We start from the raw sequence: 17020 nt of genomic DNA, 5'->3' as shown, positions 1-17020 counted from the left end.
GAATACAAGCGTTCACAGATGCCTTTTCAACGTGATGTTGCAAATTAGGAATTCGAAGGACAGCGCTTTCGGTTTTCAACTAGCGGCGTGGAGACGCCCACAGGTCTGACTGGAAATGTAACGTCCTATTGTTGAATGTCCTTGGGACAGGGCCCATGACGGGAATGCAATGATTGATATGATTTGAATGGGATGCGCTATAGTGTAGTGGACGATAAGGCAGGACGTTCCCAAATACATGTGACTTCAGTACACAAGGAATCTGGGCAGGAGCACAGTGGATTTTGAAGGCTGCATTACGCACAGACTCAATGGAAATTTCGAATGTTATGTGAGTGAATATTCAGGCGTTTTCATTACGGGATGAGGGAATGATGAATGGATGCATGGAAAGATGATTTAATTGGGAGTCTGCCATGTACATGGCTATTTGGAATCTATCCCCTTCCCCTGCGCTATGTGATGCAAGGCTGCCATAGTGGGACCATCGTCTGTCTGCCCTTGTTGAACCCTCCCTGTCTCGACGCGCCTTCAATCACTTGTGTCTATGCACGTTGATGATCCCATCTGATGGATCCTGTTCTGACAGGCGCATGCACACAGACACTCGTTTGAAATAGTGTATTCACCTCGATTTGTGTCGTAATGATTCGCAAGTGATTTTTGGGTGCAATTGATCCTTATGAGTGGGCTAGCATGCATATGGTTGTAGGTTTGGTGTGTTGAATGAAGTGAGTAATACATATGAAGTTCGGATGCCCATACTATCATTTTTTTCATTTGGGTGACAGGTATCTCCTCCCCTTCTGCCGCTGCCATCTGTACGCCACTCCTGCAGATGGCTTCTACAGTCGACACCTGCAGCTTCGAGTTAATCAGTGGAGCACCATTACGATCTTATGGGACGATCGCCAATGGCCCACATGCCCTTACGCAGTACTAGTGGCTAGGTGCTGCATACCTAGCTTCCAGCTGGACTAGTGCCTACTTCATGGGACGGGCCTGCGGTCCTAGGCGCTTCCATGTTGCCTTTTTGGACGTGGATGTAGCCCCTGTGTGCCATGAAGGTACAGGGCGTCACACATGGGGAAGCTGGTCATTTATTGCGGATGCAGCCCACAGTAATGCTGATCATTTGTGAGTTTATGCTCAAATGGCTGTATGGCCTTGGTGATTTTAATGTGCATTAAATTTATATTCAGATATTAACCGTGTAGCGTTAGTCTTTGCTAGTAATGTGGCATATTCCGATTTGTGGCGCGATGTATTGTGAGGTGTTCTGCATTGGGTTCCGGCTTCTGGGTACAGTTGTGTGGTACGTGCTTATGCTGATGGTTGGTTTGACTACTGGCATGTGTACAGGGCTGGTGCAGTCTCCCTCAGGTTGCTGCTTTGACTGTTGGTTTACACTGGTGGCAAGCGATGGGGGACTGTTGTTGTTTTGTGTCATGGAATTTTCAGTTCATTTTGGTGTACTTGCACCTTCAGATGCCTGTGCTGCATCAGTACGGCAATGGTGTGTTGCCAATTGTGGATGGCCACTCACAGGGCACTTGGGGCCCCTGCATGCATTTGTTCGTTGGCATGCATGGGTGACTTGTACATTTCACTGGTTGCATGGTGTGACTGCATTGCGCCTACGAGGAGTTGTGCAATGTGGCCAGGGAGTGGAGTACAGGCACTCAGTAGGGCCATTACGGTTGGTTCGCGATGCCGTAGTTCTCGCCATGGCGGAATGGTACTTTCCGCCATGCTTGATGGCGTTAGGTGAATGTCCGCTGGGGTCAGCATTCGCGTACCATTGCGCCATGGCGGATATTGCGGTTTTGCACGGCGCGCGTGCGCGTACTTGGTGCAGTTAGCGTTGGCGTTCACTACGGTGTCGCTAATCGCATCGTACTTTACGGTGACGGGTCATGATCGCAACGGGCGGTATTCGATGGCGGTATTACATTTCCACCATCGTTTTTCGTATTCCGCCAGGGTCGTAATGAGGGCCAATGTGTCACTTGTGAGAGGGGCAACACTTGTGGAACATCTGACACTCTTAAGCTCAGAACTCGGAAGACGATATTGGTTAAGGGACTAATAACATTGACATTTGGCAAATGATCGAGATGGGGGTCCAGAGCAGCAATCTGGTCCTCCCACAAGAAGAGAGGCAATCCCACTTCTCTGGAAGAAAATGCTGTCGCCCGACCTACAGGGGCATAATGTACTTACGCATCATATTCATTATTGTTTTTCTGTCATTGCATTCTTTATTGGAGCACAAAACATCCCAATTTCAGTGTACCCACCTAATGATGTCATTCCAGTCCCTAGAAGATCTGACGGTGGAGTGAATGAACTTGAAATGGATGTGATTAGCAATGATACACACACACTTGTGGTTACTAACAAACAGAAAAGCCAGAGACAGGGTCGGCAAGGGATGAATGAAGTAACATCACTGACAACTAAACGCACGCAAACACTGAATGCACACAAAACAGGCCTAGTGTCAATGACTGCAGAACCACAAACCAAAGCAGCAGAGAAGAAGAGACTGTCTGCCATAAGAAACTCCACAGCAGATGTTGTGAGAAAACAAGAATTGAAGCAAAAACCAACAGAAGCAGTTATATCAGTACCTCTTAAGAAAACAAGAGCCAACACTAAGAAACTCTCTGCACAGACACAACTGATAGTAGACTCATTAGTTCTGCACATAGCCAGAGCAAGGGAACTGCAAGAGGAACCGAAGAGCAAAATCACAGAAACTGTATTGCCAAGCATATATATTCCAACGCAAGGAACGAGTACCAGTTCTACAATACAACAATACACCGGAACAGTGTCAGGCTGGTTGGCATGGGCATTTGTAACCAACAGGAGAAAGATGTATGAGGAGAGGGAAAGAGCTACAAGGCTCTTGTCCACTCAAATGGCGCAGATGAGGAGGCCTGCACCATGGACCAGGATACCTGAGAATCCTCCGGCAAGAAAAAGCCATACAGATGCATTCAGGTATGTAGTCATAGCCAACTACAGGAAAACATTAAGAATCAAGAGATGACAATGACCTCAACAACTACCTGGACAGCACAGCACATCTGGTAAACAACATTTGGTACCAGCACATGAAAGAAGTTGGTAGACGAAGTTCAGAAGGGGAATGCTTTGTTTGCGCACTCCTACCATACAGCATGGGGAAGTCCAAGATCTTAGTAGCTGTAGAAATAGATGTCCAGACAGCACACTGTCAGGGTAATTCATAGAATTTCACACAAAAGTGGCGCACGCGGCTGGCGCACAGTGTGCGCGTGCAAATGTCTGCGCCAGCCGCGTGCGCTAAAATCGATATCCGCGCACAGCGTATTCATGGATTTCAGTCTCCAAAACCAGCCGTGGCGCAGAATGGCGCAGCGACCCTGCAGCTGCACCAGTTACGCCCCCAAGAACGCCCTCGCGCAAGGAAAAGCCATCAAAATTCACAATTCATCGCAAAGGGCTGCGCTAACCCTGGACCAGTATACAGGGCTGCCAAACAGCAAACAGCGAGCGGGGAAGGTGTATTACTGGGGTGTGCGGGAAGTTCCACATGCGATTTCAGCAGGGTATGTGTATTTCTGTGGTGCGGGGAAGTTCAACACGCGATTACAGCAGGGTACGTGTATTACAGGGGTGCGCGGGAAGTTCCACATGTGATTCCAGCAGGGTATGTGTATTACTGGGTTGCGGCGAACTTTTACACGCGATTTCAGCAGGGCACGTGTATTACAGGGGTGCGCGGGAAGTTACACACGCGATTTCAGCAGGGTACCTGTATTTCTGGGGTGCGGGGAAGTTCAACACGCGATTACAGCAGGGTACCAGTATTACTGGGGTGCGCGGGAAGTTCACACACACGATTACAGCAGGGTACGTGTATTTCTGGGGTGCGGGGAACTTTTACACGGGATTCCAGCAGGGTACCTGTATTACTGGGGCGCGCGGGAAGTTCCACACGCGATTTCAGCAGGGTACGTGTATTTCGGGGGCGCAAGGAAGTTCAACACGCGATTACAGCAGGGTACGTGTATTACAGGGGTGCGCGGGAAGTTCCACACGCGATTCCAGCAGGGTACATGTATTACTGGGTTGCGGGGAACTTTTACATGCAATTTCAGCAGGGCACATGTATTACAGGGGTGCGCGGGAAGTTACACATGCGATTTCAGCAGGGTACCTGTATTTCTGGGGTGCGGGGAAGTTCAACACGCGATTACAGCAGGGTACGTGTATTACAGGGGTGCGCGGGAAGTTCCACACGCGATTCCAGCAGGGTACGTGTATTACTGGGGAGCAGGGAATTTTTACCCGCAATTACAGCACGGTACCAGTATTACTGGGGTGCGCGGGAAGTTCCACACGCGATTACAGCAGGGTACGTGTATTTCTAGGGTGCGGGGAACTTATACACGTGATACCAGCAGGGTACCTGTATTACTGGGGTGCGCGGGAAGTTACACACGCGGTTTCACAGGGTACGTGTATTTCTGGGGTGCGGGGAACTTTTACACATGATTTCAGCAGGGTAGGTGTCTCACTGGTGTGCTCGGGAAGTCCCCCATGCGATTTCAGCAGGGTACGTGCATTTCTGGGGTGCGGGGAAGTTTGACACACGATTTCAGCAGGGCATGTGTATTACACGGGTGCGCGGGAAGTCAAACACGCGATTTCAGCAGGGTACCTGTATTTCTGGGGTGCGGGGAAGTTTCACATGCGATAGGCCCTGTTCGAGTGGGGTACGTGTATTTCGGCGGTTGCAGGGGAGTCCTACACGTGAATTGGCAGTGTGGGTCCTCCCAGGTGTTCCATCTACACCCTCCACGGCCCCTGCAGGCAGACCACACCACAGGGGACTACCCTGCACCCCTCGTCATGTCCCGCAGGCAGCCCATCCACCATGGGCATGCCCCCCCAGCCAAGCCACATGTCACCTTGTACTAGTGATCACCAACGCATTACCCCCTTGCACCCCCAACACACAGCAGTGCAGGGCACCTGCCAGCAGCACACACTCATCTCCCCCAGCAACCCCACCCCCCAGCAGTGTGGGGCACCTGCCAGCAGGCCCCCACTCATGTCCCACCCATGTCCCCTTGCACCCCCACCCCCCAGCAGTGCAGGGCACCTGCCAGCTGGCCCCCACTCATGTCCCCTTGCACACCCACCCCCCAGCAGTGCAGGGCACCTGCCAGCAGGCCCCCACTCATGTACCACTCATGTCCCCTTGCAGCACCACCCCCAGCAGTGCAGGGCACCTGCCAGCAGGCCCCCACTCATGTCACACTCATGTCCCCCTGCACCCCACCCCCCAGCAGTGCGGGGCACCTGCCAGCAGGCCCCCACTCATGTCCTACTCATGTCCCCCTGTACCCCCACCTCCCAGCAGTGCGGGGCACCTGCCAGCAGGCCCACACTCATGTCCCACTCATGTCCCCCTGCACCCCCACCCCCCAGCAGTGCAGGGCACCTGCCAGCAGGCCCCCACTCAGATCCCCTTGCACCCCCACCCCCCAGCAGTGCGGGGCTCCTGCCAGCAGGCCCCCACTCATGTCCCACTCATGTCCCCCTGCACCCCCACCCCCCAGCAGTGCAGGTGATGTTTGTGAAGGTAGGGATGCACACAATGGAACACTACCAGGTGAACAATCACAGGCTGGTATGTTTGTAACAGTTGACTGTCAGTTGACTCATCATCATTGATAGTCAGCTGGTATATGCCAGGGCTGTGTGCACTCCACAGGGGTGTGATTTTAGGTGAAGTAATTAGCCACCAGCTGCATACGGGCTGCCTCACCCCGTGCCCTTTCCCCTCCCACGCGCAGCGGGCGGGCATGTGGTTGGGGATGTGGGGGCACCACCATGTCCACCGGCAGGCCCCTGCGTGTTGCAACGTTGTGCAGGACACATGCTGCCACTATGATCCTGCACACTACTGGGGGAGCATATAACAGCTGCCCGCCAGAACGGTCAAGGGAGCGAAAGCATGACCTGAGCACTCCGAATGTGCGCTCCACTATGCCCCAGGTTGCAATATGGGCTGTGTTGTATCTTACCTCGGGTGGCGTGGTGGGGTTCCGAATTGGTGTCATCAAGTGGGTGCTCAGAGGGTAGGCACTGTCTCCTGGGGAGGTGGTGATGGGTATCAACAGTGGGGTTGTGACATTACTCAGTATCTGACATGCATGCATGTGCTGTGGCATTTTAGGTCCCGGTTTAGGGTTGACATTCTGTAAATGAAACTGTCATGGGTGGACCCTGGATAGTTGGCATATACTGAGGTGATGATTCCCTTGGCATCACATACTACCTGCACGTTGATGGAATGGCAGTGCTTGCGGTTTCTATAGATGTGCTCAGATGCCCTGGGGGGACTTAAAGCCACATGGGTGCAGTCAATGGCACCTAGCACTTTGGGGAAGTGTGCCACCCCGTAAAAATCCTGGACGACAGCCTGCCTTTCTGCAGGTGTTCTGGGCAGGTATATGTGCCTGCGTACTGATGGGCGTGCAGTCATGATGGCCAAGACCTGGTGTAGGCAGCCTGACTGCGTGGCCTGTGACACCCCCCCCACTATAGCACTTGTCCGCTGAAATGATCCAGTGGCCAAGAAGTGCAGTACATTAAGGACCTTCACCAGGGGGCTGAGTGCTTGGGAGCAGAGGGTGGGTGATGTGAGGTCATCCTCCCACTCACTGACCAGGTCGAGTATTATGTGAGGTGGAAACCTGTACCTCCCATACATGTGGTCATCAGGCAACCCAAAAAGGCTGGTTCTGGGTGTAAAAATTCTGGCCCTGGCTATCCTCCTCCTCCTCCTCCGGTATCCCACGGCCACTGCTGCTAGGAACGGTATATTCATCCTGGCGTCTGAGCTTGTTTGTTGTTTGCGCGCACTTTTAAGCTGCGCGGGAAGCGCCCGCTTCCTGCTTGCGTATGTGTTTCCGGATTAGCGCGTCTTTTCTTGCGTGTGCATGTGGGCGTTCCACGCATTTGCCTCCTGTACTTCCACGCCCACCACAGTGATACACCTACCCCGCTCGCCCAGGCCCAATCGTGTGTGAAACTTCACGCGAGCCCAGGAAGTACACAGACCCCGCTCGGCCAGGCCCAATCGCGTGTAATACTTCCCGCGAGCCCCTGAAGTGCACGTATCCCGCTCGCCCAGGCCCAATCGCGTGTGAAACTTCCCGCGAGCCCCCGAAATACATGCTATTTTTGACACAGCGGGTGTCCGTGTTTGTTGCGTACCCCTTTGCACGTCATTTGTCCTAGAGGGCCACAGTATGGGACATTCATCAGAGCTGTATATACGGCTTTTTGTTAGCGCACATTTTTGTAATGCGCAGGGACGCTAACGCCTGCCTTCATGTGGCGGACATGTGTTGATGTACATAGTTGACTTGTGGTTTGTGTCATGGGATCGCCATTTCACTGCTGGGGGGTGGGGGTGCATGGGGACATGAGTGTGGGCCTGCTGGCAGGTGCCCCGCACTGCTGGGGGGTGGGGGTGCAAGGGGACATGAGTGGGGGCCTGCTGGCAGGTGCCCTGCACTGCTGGGGGGTGAGGGTGCGGGGGACATGAGTGGGGGCCTGCTGGCAGGTGCCCCGCAATGCTGGGGGGTGGGTGTGCAAGGGGACATGAGTGGGGGCCTGCTGGCAGGTGCCCTGCACTGCTGGGTGGTGGGTGTGCAAGGGGACATGAGTGGGGGCCTGCTGGCAGGTGCCCCGCACTGCTGGGGGGTTGGGGTGCAAGGGGACATGAGTGGGACATGAGTGGGGGCCTGCTGGCAGGTGCCCCGCACTGCTGGGGGGTGGGGGTGAAAGGGGACATGAGTGGGGGCCTGCTGGCAGGTGCCCCGCACTGTTGGGGGGTGGGGGTGCAAGGGGACATGAGTGGGGGCCTGCTGGCAGGTGCCCCGCACTGCTGGGGGGTGGGTGTGCAAGGGGACATGAGTGGGGGCCTGCTGGCAGGTGCCCCTCACTGGTGGGGCACGGGGGTGCAGGGGGACATGAGTGGGATATGAGTGGGGGCCTGCTGGCAGGTGCCCCGCACTGCTGGGGGGTGGGGGTTCAAGGGGACATGAGTGGGGGCCTGCTGGCAGGTGCCCCGCACTGCTGGGGGGTGGGTGTGCAAGGGGACATGAGTGGGGGGATGCTGGCAGGTGCGCCGCACTGGTGGGGGGTGGGGGTACAAGGGGACATGAGTGGGGGCCTGCTGGCAGGTGTCCTGACCTGCTGGGGGTGGGGGTGCAAGGGGACATGAGTGGGGGCCAGCTGGCAGGTGCCCCTCACTGGTGGGGGGTGGGGGTGGAGGGGGACATGAGTGGGACATGAGTGGGGGCCTGCTGGCAGGTGCCCCGCACTGCTGGGGGGTGGGTGTGCAAGGGGACATGAGTGGGGGCCTGCTGGCAGGTGCCCCGCACTGGTGGGGGGTGGGGGTGCAGGGGGACATGAGTGGGGGCCTGCTGGCAGGTGCCCCGCACTGTTGGGGGGTGGGTGTGCAAGGAGACATGAGTGGGGGCCTGCTGGCAGGTGCCCCGCACTGCTGGGAGGTGGCGGTGCAGGGGACATGAGTGGGGGCCTGCTGGCAGGTGCCCCGCACAGGTGGGGGGTGGGGGTGCAGGGGGACATGAGTGGGACATGAGTGGGGGCCTGCTGGCAGGTGCCCCGCACTGGTGGGGGTGCAGGGGGACATGAGTGGGATATGAGTGGGGGCCTGCTGGCAGGTGCCCCGCACTGGTGGGGGGTGGGGGTGCAGGGAGACATGAGTGGGACATGAGTGGGGGCCAGCTGGCAGGTGCCCCGCACTGCTGGGGGGTGGGGGTGCAAGGGGACATGAGTGGGGCCTGCTGACAGGTGCCCCGCACTGCTGGGGGGTGGGTGTGCAAGGGGACAGGAGTGGGGGCCTGCTGGCAGGTGCCCCGCACTGCTGGGGGGTAGGGGTGCAAAGGAACATGAGTGGGGGCCTGCTGGCAGGTGCCCCGCACTGGTGGGGGTTGGGGGTGCAGGGGGACATGAGTGGGACATGAGTGAGGGCCTGATGGCAGGTGCCCCACACTGCTGGGGTTGGGTGAGCAAGAGGACATGAGTGGGGGCCTCCTGGCAGGTGCCCCACACTGCTGGGGGGTGGGTGTGCAAGGGGACATGACTGGGGGCCTGCTGGCAGGTGCCCCGCACTGCTGGGGGGTGGGTGTGCAAGGGGACATGAGTGGGGGCCTGCTGGCAGGTGCCCCGCACTGGTGGCGGGTGGGGGTGCAGGGGGACATGAGTGCACCTGCCTGCTGGCAGGTGCCCTGCACTGCTGGGGGGTGGGGGTGCAAGGGGACATGAGTGGGGGCCTGCTGGCAGGTGCCCCGCACTGCTGGGGGGTGGGTGTGCAAGGGGACATGAGTGGGAGCCTGATGGCAGGTGCCCCGCACTGGTGGGGGGTGGGGGTGCAGGGGGACATGAGTGGGACATGAGTGGGGGCCTGATGGCAGGTGCCCCGCACTGCTGGGGGGTGGGGGTGCAAGGGGACATGAGTGGGGCCTGCTGACAGGTGCCCCGCACTGCTGGGGGGTGGGTGTGCAAGGGGACAGGAGTGGGGGCCTGCTGGCAGGTGCCCCGCACTGCTGGGGGGTGGGGGTGCAAAGGAACATGAGTGGGGGCCTGCTGGCAGGTGCCCCGCACTGGTGGGGGTTGGGGGTGCAGGGGGACATGAGTGGGACATGAGTGAGGGCCTGATGGCAGGTGCCCCACACTGCTGGGGTTGGGTGAGCAAGAGGACATGAGTGGGGGCCTCCTGGCAGGTGCCCCACACTGCTGGGGGGTGGGTGTGCAAGGGGACATGACTGGGGGCCTGCTGGCAGGTGCCCCGCACTGCTGGGGGGTGGGTGTGCAAGGGGACATGAGTGGGGGCCTGCTGGCAGGTGCCCCGCACTGGTGGGGGGTGGGGGTGCAGGGGGACATGAGTGCACCTGCCTGCTGGCAGGTGCCCTGCACTGCTGGGGGGTGGGGGTGCAAGGGGACATGAGTGGGGGCCTGCTGGCAGGTGCCCCGCACTGCTGGGGGGTGGGTGTGCAAGGGGACATGAGTGGGGGCCTGCTGGCAGGTGCCCCGCACTGGTGGGGGGTGGGGGTGCAGGGGGACATGAGTGGGACATGAGTGAGGGCCTGATGGCAGGTGCCCCACACTGCTGGGGTTGGGTGAGCAAGGGGACATGAGTGGGGGCCTCCTGGCAGGTGCCCCACACTGCTGGGGGGTGGGTGTGCAAGGGGACATGACTGGGGGCCTGCTGGCAGGTGCCCCGCACTGCTGGGGGTGGGTGTGCAAGGGGACATGAGTGGGGGCCTGCTGGCAGCTGCCCTGCACTGGTGGGGGGTGGGGGTGCAGGGGGACATGAGTGGGACATAAGTGAGGGCCTGCTGGCAGGTGCCCAGCACTGCTGGGGGATGGGGGTGAAAGGGGACATGAGTAGGGGCCTGCTGGCAGGTGCCCCACACTGCTGGGGGGTGGGTGTGCAAGGGGACATGAGTGGGGGCCTGCTGGCAGGTGGCCCGCACTGCTGGGGGGTGGGTGTGCAAGGGGACATGAGTGGGGGCCTGCTGGCAGGTGCCCCGCACTGGTGGGGGGGTGGGGGTGCAGTGGGACATGAGTGGTGGCCTGCTGGCAGGTGCCCCACACTGGTTGGGGGTGGGGGTGCAGGGGGACATGAGTGGGACATGAGTGGGGGCCTGCTGGCAGGTGCACCGCACTGCTGGGGGGTGGGGGTGCAGGGGGACATGAGTGGGACATGAGTGGGACATGAGTGGGGGCCTGCTGGCAGGTACCCCGCACTGCTGGGGGGAGGGGGTGCAAGGGGACATGAGTGGGGGCCTGCTGGCAGGTGCCCCGCACTGCTGGGGGGTGGGAGTGCAGGGGGACATGAGTGGGGGCCTCCTGGCAGGTGCCCCGCACTGTTGGGGGTGCAAGGGGGAATGAGTGGGGGCCTGCTGGCAGGTGCCCCGCACTGCTGGGGGGTGGGTGTGCAAGGGGACATGAGTGGGGGCCTCCTGGCAGGTGCCCCGCACTGCTGGGGGGTGGGGTGCAAGGGGACATGAGTGGGGGCCTCCTGGCAGGTGCCCCGCACTGTTGGGGGTGCAAGGGGGAATGAGTGGGGGCCTGCTGGCAGGTGCCCCGCACTGCTGGGGGGTGGGTGTGCAAGGGGACATGAGTGGGGGCCTGCTGGCAGGTGCCCCTCACTGGTGGGGGGCGGGGGTGCAGGGGGACATGAGTGGGAGATGAGTGGGGGCCTGCTGGCAGGTGCCCCGCACTGCTGGGGGGTGGGGGTGCAAGGGGACATGAGTGGGGGCCTGCTGGCAGGTGCCCCGCACTGCTGGGGGGTGGGTGTGCAAGGGGACATGAGTGGGGGCCAGCTGGCAGGTGCCCCGCACTGCTGGGGGGGTGGGTGTGCAAGGGGACATGAGTGGGGGCCTACTGGCAGGTGCCCCGCACTGCTGAGGGGTGGGTGTGCAAGGGGAAATGAGTGGGGGCCTGCTGGCAGTGCCCTGCACTGGTGGGGGGTGGGGGTGCAGGGGGACATAAGTGGGACATGAGTGGGGGCCTGCTGGCAGGTGCCCTGCACTCCTGGGGGGTAGGGGTGCAAGGGGACATGAGTGGGGGCCTACTGGCAGGTGCCCCGCACTGCTGGGGGGTGGGTGTGCAAAGAGACATGAGTGGGGGCCTGCTGGCAAGTGCCCCGCACTGCTGGGGGGTGGGTGTGCAAGGGGACATGAGTGGGGGCCTGCTGGCAGGTGCCCTGCACTGCTGGGGGCCGGGGGTGCAAGCGGACATGAGTGGGGGCCTGCTGGCAGGTGCCCCGCACTGCTGGGGGGTGGGGGTGCAAGGGGACATGAGTGGGGGCCTGCTGGCAGGTGCCCCACACTGCTGGGGGTGGGTGTGCAAGGGGACATGAGTGGGGGCCTGCTGGCAGGTGCCCCGCACTGGTGGGGGGTGGGGGTGCAGGGGGACATGAGTGGGACATGAGTGGGGGCCTGCTGGCAGGCGCCCCGCACTGCTGGGGGGTGGGGGTGCAGGGGGACATGAGTGGGACATGAGTGGGGGCTTGCTGGCACGTGCACCGCACTGCTGGGGGTGGGGGTGCAAGTGGACATGAGTGGGACATGAGTGTGGGCCTGCTGGCAGGTGCCCTGCACTGCTGGGGGTGGGGGTGCAAGGGGACATGAGTAGGGGCCTGCTGGCAGGTGCCCCGCACTGCTGGGGGGTGGGTGTGCAAGGGGACATGAGTGGGGGCATGCTGGCAGGTTGCCCGCACTGCTGGGGGGTGGGTGTGCAAGGGGACATGAGTGAGGGCCTGCTGGCAGGTGCCCCGCACTGGTGGGGGGTGGGGGTGCAGTGGGACATGAGTGGTGGCCTGCTGGCAGGTGCCCCACACTGGTGGGGGGTGGGGGTGCAGGGGGACATGAGTGGGGGCCTGCTGGCAGGTGCACCGCACTGCTGGGGGGTGGGGGTGCAGGGGGACATGAGTGGGACATGAGTGGGGGCCTGCTGGCAGGTACCCCGCACTGCGGGGGATGGGGGTGCAAGGGGACATGAGTGGGGGCCTGCTGGCAGGTGCCCCGCACTGCTGGGGGGTGGGAGTGCAGGGGGACATGAATGGGACATGAGTGGGGGCCTGCTGGCACGTGCCCCGCACTGCCGGGGGGTGGGGGTGCAAGGAGACATGAGTGGGGGCCTGCTGGCAAGTGCCCCGCACTGCTGGGGGCTGGGTGTGCAAGGGGACATGAGTGGGGGCCTGCTGGCAGGTGGGGGGTGGGGGTGCAGGAGGACATGAGTGGGACTTAGTGGGGGCCTGCTGGCAGGTGCCCCGCACTGCCGGGGGGTGGGGGTGCAAGGAGACATGAGTGGGGGCCTGCTGGCAAGTGCCCCGCACTGCTGGGGGCTGGGTGTGCAAGGGGACATGAGTGGGGGCCTGCTGGTAGGTACCCCGCACTGGTGGGGGGTGGGGGTGCAGGGGGACATAAGTGGGACATGAGTGGGGGCCTGCTGGCAGGTGCCCCGCACTGCTGGGGGTGGGTGTGCAAGGGGACATGGGTGGGGGCCTGCTGGCAGGTGCCCCGCACTGCTGGGGGCCGGGGGTGCAAGCGGACATGAGTGGGGGCCTGCTGGCAGGTGCCCCGCACTGCTGGGGGGTGGGGGTGCAAGGGGACATGAGTGGGGGCCTGCTGGCAGGTGACCCACACTGCTGGGGGGTGGGTGTGCAAGGGGACATGAGTGGGGACCTGCTGGCAGGTGCCCCGCACTGGTTGGGGGTGGGGGTGCAGGGGGACAGGAGTGGGACATGAGTGGGGGCTTGCTGGCAGGTGCCCCGCACTAGTGGGGGGTGGCAGTGCAGGGGGACATGAGTGGGTCATGAGTGGGGGCCTGCTGGCAGGTGCACCGCACTGCTGGGGGATGGGGGTGCAAGGGGACATGAGTGTGGGCCTACTGGCAGGTGCCCTGCACTGCTGGGGGGTGGGGGTGCAAGGGGACATGAGTGGGACATGAATGTGGGCCTGCTGGCAGGTGCCCCGCACTGCTGGGGGGTGGGGGTGCACGGGGACATGAGTGGGGGCCTGCTGGCAGGTGCCCCACACTGCTGGGGGGTGGGTGTGCAAGGGGACGTGAGTGGGGGCCTGCTGGCAGGTGCCCCGCACTGCTGGGGGGTGGGAGTGCAAGGGGACATGTGTGGGACATGAGTGTGGGCCTGCTGGCAGGTGCCACACACTAGGGGTGTCACGGTATTCGTTTTATGACGGTACGATAACCTTCTTGCCAAATGACGGAATATCATAGTTATCGCGGTATAGCAGGTGGAGTTAACTCATCTTAACACATATTTTCTAAAAGGTCATACATTGACAGATGTATCATCACAAACAAAACCAGGCACCCAGGGCCAGAATTGGGCTTTTTAACATACTTTCCACTGAAATGCCTTGCTTCCACCAAACACAAACACACGTGTGGAGAGGAGGGGGTGGGGTGGAGGCCTGCTGCAACTGGCAAAGGAAACTGAATAGCTTTTCTTAAGTGGTCATTTAGGCTTTTTGCTTCCCCAGTGGCTACTGGTGAAGATGAACATGTTGCCATCTTGATAACCTGCATGCCACAGATCAATGGAGGCTGATGGTAGTATACGCTTGTGCACATACACACACACACACACACACACACACTCTCTCTTTACATTACAGCCTTTAGTTTACTTGCGGGCCAAAAGGTTTTCAGTAATCACTGACATATTACCCTTTGGTATGGCAGCAGGGAATACCCACAGAGATGAGTGAATTTCACAGTGTGACTTATTATATGTAAATTCAATGATAGAACCAGGGAAATTCCCCATTGTCATATGTTTAGAGAACATCATCCATTATAAATATATAAACCCCAAAGACGCCACCCCAAAGTAAACCCTTTTCCTTCTTGCACTGTATCTATTCTTCCTATTGCTAACATATTGATTTTGTGTAAGGCACGTGTGGTTTATGGAATGGCATTGAAAACTGCTCCAACTGAAACTACTTGGCAGACGGCACATCCAACAGTGCACAACCAAGACTGCGCAGCAATTGCTTACTGCAGCCATTCCAAATCAGATTGAAAAGCACACTTAACGGTATGAACGGTATAACGGTATAAACAATGGGCCTCATTACAACTCAGGCGGTAAGGGGTTTACGGCGGCGTAAACAGCGCCGACCCTTACCGCCTGAGTACGAGGTCCCTTAGCGCCATGGAGGTTTTAACACCTGCTCTTAGCAGGTGTTAAAATCCATGGCGCTAAGGGACCATGGAGTTAATTACGCCACCGTAATTTACGGTGGCGTAATTAACGCCTTCCCCACTCCCATTATGCCCTACGCCAACCACCATGGCGTAAACTTAGTTTACGCCATGGTGGTAAAGTCACGGCCCAGGCGGTAACTTACCGCCTGGGTCGTAATGAGGCCCAATGTGACGGTAATTATTGTTCAATTAAGTGGTTCACGGTATCTTTAACGGTATACCGTTATACCGTTACATCCCTACCCCACACTGCTGGCGGGTGGGGGTGCAGGGGGTCATGTGTTGGTGATCAGTAGTAGTAGTGGTGCAAGCTGACATGTGGCTTGCCTGGGGGGCATGCCCATGGTGGATGGGCTGCCTGCGGAACATGAAGTCCCCCGTGGTGTGGGCTGCCTGCAGGGGCCGTGGAGGGTGTAGAGGGAACACCTGGGAGGACCCACACTGCCTATTCACGGGTAGGACTCCCCTGCACCCCAGATATACACGTACCCCACTCGCACAGGGCCTGTTGCATGTGATAATTCCCACGCACCCCCGAAATACACGTACGCCGCTCGAACAAGGCCAATCGCGTGTGAAAGTTCCCGCGCACCCCAGATTTACACATACCCAGCCCAATTGCGTGTGAAACTTCATGCGAACCCCAGGAATACATGCACCCCACTCGCACAGGGCCTATCGCGTTTAAAACTTCCCGCGAACCCCTGGAATACACGTATTCCGCTACCCCAGGCACGATCGCGTGTGGAACTTCACGCGCACCCCTGAAATACACGTACCCTGCTCCCCCATGCCCGATCGTGTGTGAAACTTCACGCGCACACACGAAATACACGCACAAGCACATTTTTCACACAGCGGGTGTCGCTGTTTGTCGCGTACCCCTTTGCACGTCATTTGTCCTAAGGGGCCACAGTATGGGACCTTCATCAGAGCTGTATATTCGTGCTTTTTGTTAGCGCACATTTTGGCGCACATTTTTTTCCAGCGCAGGGACGCTACCGCCTGCCTTCGTGTGGCGGACGGGTTTGGGTCAGTGCGCGTCTTTGCCCGTGCGCTGGTTTGCCCTATTCGATTCCATGAATACGTGTTGTAGGCGAGCGTGTGGGCGTTCCGCCCCCCGTGACGACCACATTTTCACGAGTTGTTCCCCATTCCGATTATTCCGCCCCGTGTTCCGCCTACTTTTGTTATGTGCGCCATGCTATGTGCGCTTTCGCTGTGGCCTTAGCGCACGCCGTTAGATGACCTGTGCGCCAGCGTGCGCCGCACACTCTTTCAGCGCACATCCCTGATTTTACTTACGCACGGACTTCCATGAATAGATGTGCGATGGTTTCCCTGCGATATTCGCACTTGCACTGCGATTTTTGCTCTTTCACTGCGAATCGCACGTTTTCGCACGCTTGCGCCGAAGTTTTCGGCGCACATTAATTCCATGAATCGGCCTGTGTATGTCACACGTAGCAATGTGCAAGACCAGAGGCCAGTTCATTGGTAGTGATGCCTCTCTGAAATGGGCAACTCAAGCTACTGATCCAAATGAAGACGATTATGTCCAGGACATAAAGACAAGAAACAATGGAAAGACGAAACACATTGTGATCAGATATGAGAAGCCTGGAGTTAAAGGAGCAGAGATCAGAAGAGAAGCAAATCAGAAGATAAATGTCCCAGGAAGAACTCCAGAAGAAGCTCGGAGATGGAAGAATCGAGGCCAAATGCAAATTTGGGGAACAATGCTTTCACCAGACGGATGGGAGAAAGGAGTAGTGATATGCCGAGCATGGATGGTCTTCGGTCACTATGAGCCAACCATCAACATAGTGCGAAACGGATGCAAGCCATTATGGCCAAAACTTGCAAAACTACTTACATGGGTCAAAGACAGAGGAGGACCCTTCCAGATAGTGCCACTGGAGAGCCCAAAGTTATGCCTCAGGAATAATGGCAGAAGGAAGATGGGAGAGAATCAGAACTGTGGACGTGTTTTTTACACTCCAGGAATGGTACATGGAACTGCAGTGATTATGGATAATTGTTGGGTGTGTGGATCCAAAGCATACATCAAACTGCCAAGAGACTGGGGAGGCATATGCATGATTGTGAATGACCACGTTCCAGCATTTGTGATCCCGAAAAATGACCTGAATATTGACAGTTTCCCAAAAGCAGATGC

The sequence above is a fragment of the Ambystoma mexicanum genome, chromosome 1q (assembly GCF_040938575.1).
Source record: "Ambystoma mexicanum isolate Mex_15411 chromosome 1q, UKY_AmexF1_1, whole genome shotgun sequence".
Classification (NCBI taxonomy): Eukaryota; Metazoa; Chordata; class Amphibia; order Caudata; family Ambystomatidae; genus Ambystoma; species Ambystoma mexicanum.
The sequence above is the reverse complement of the archived record's forward strand: the minus strand, read 5'-3'. Positions refer to the sequence as shown.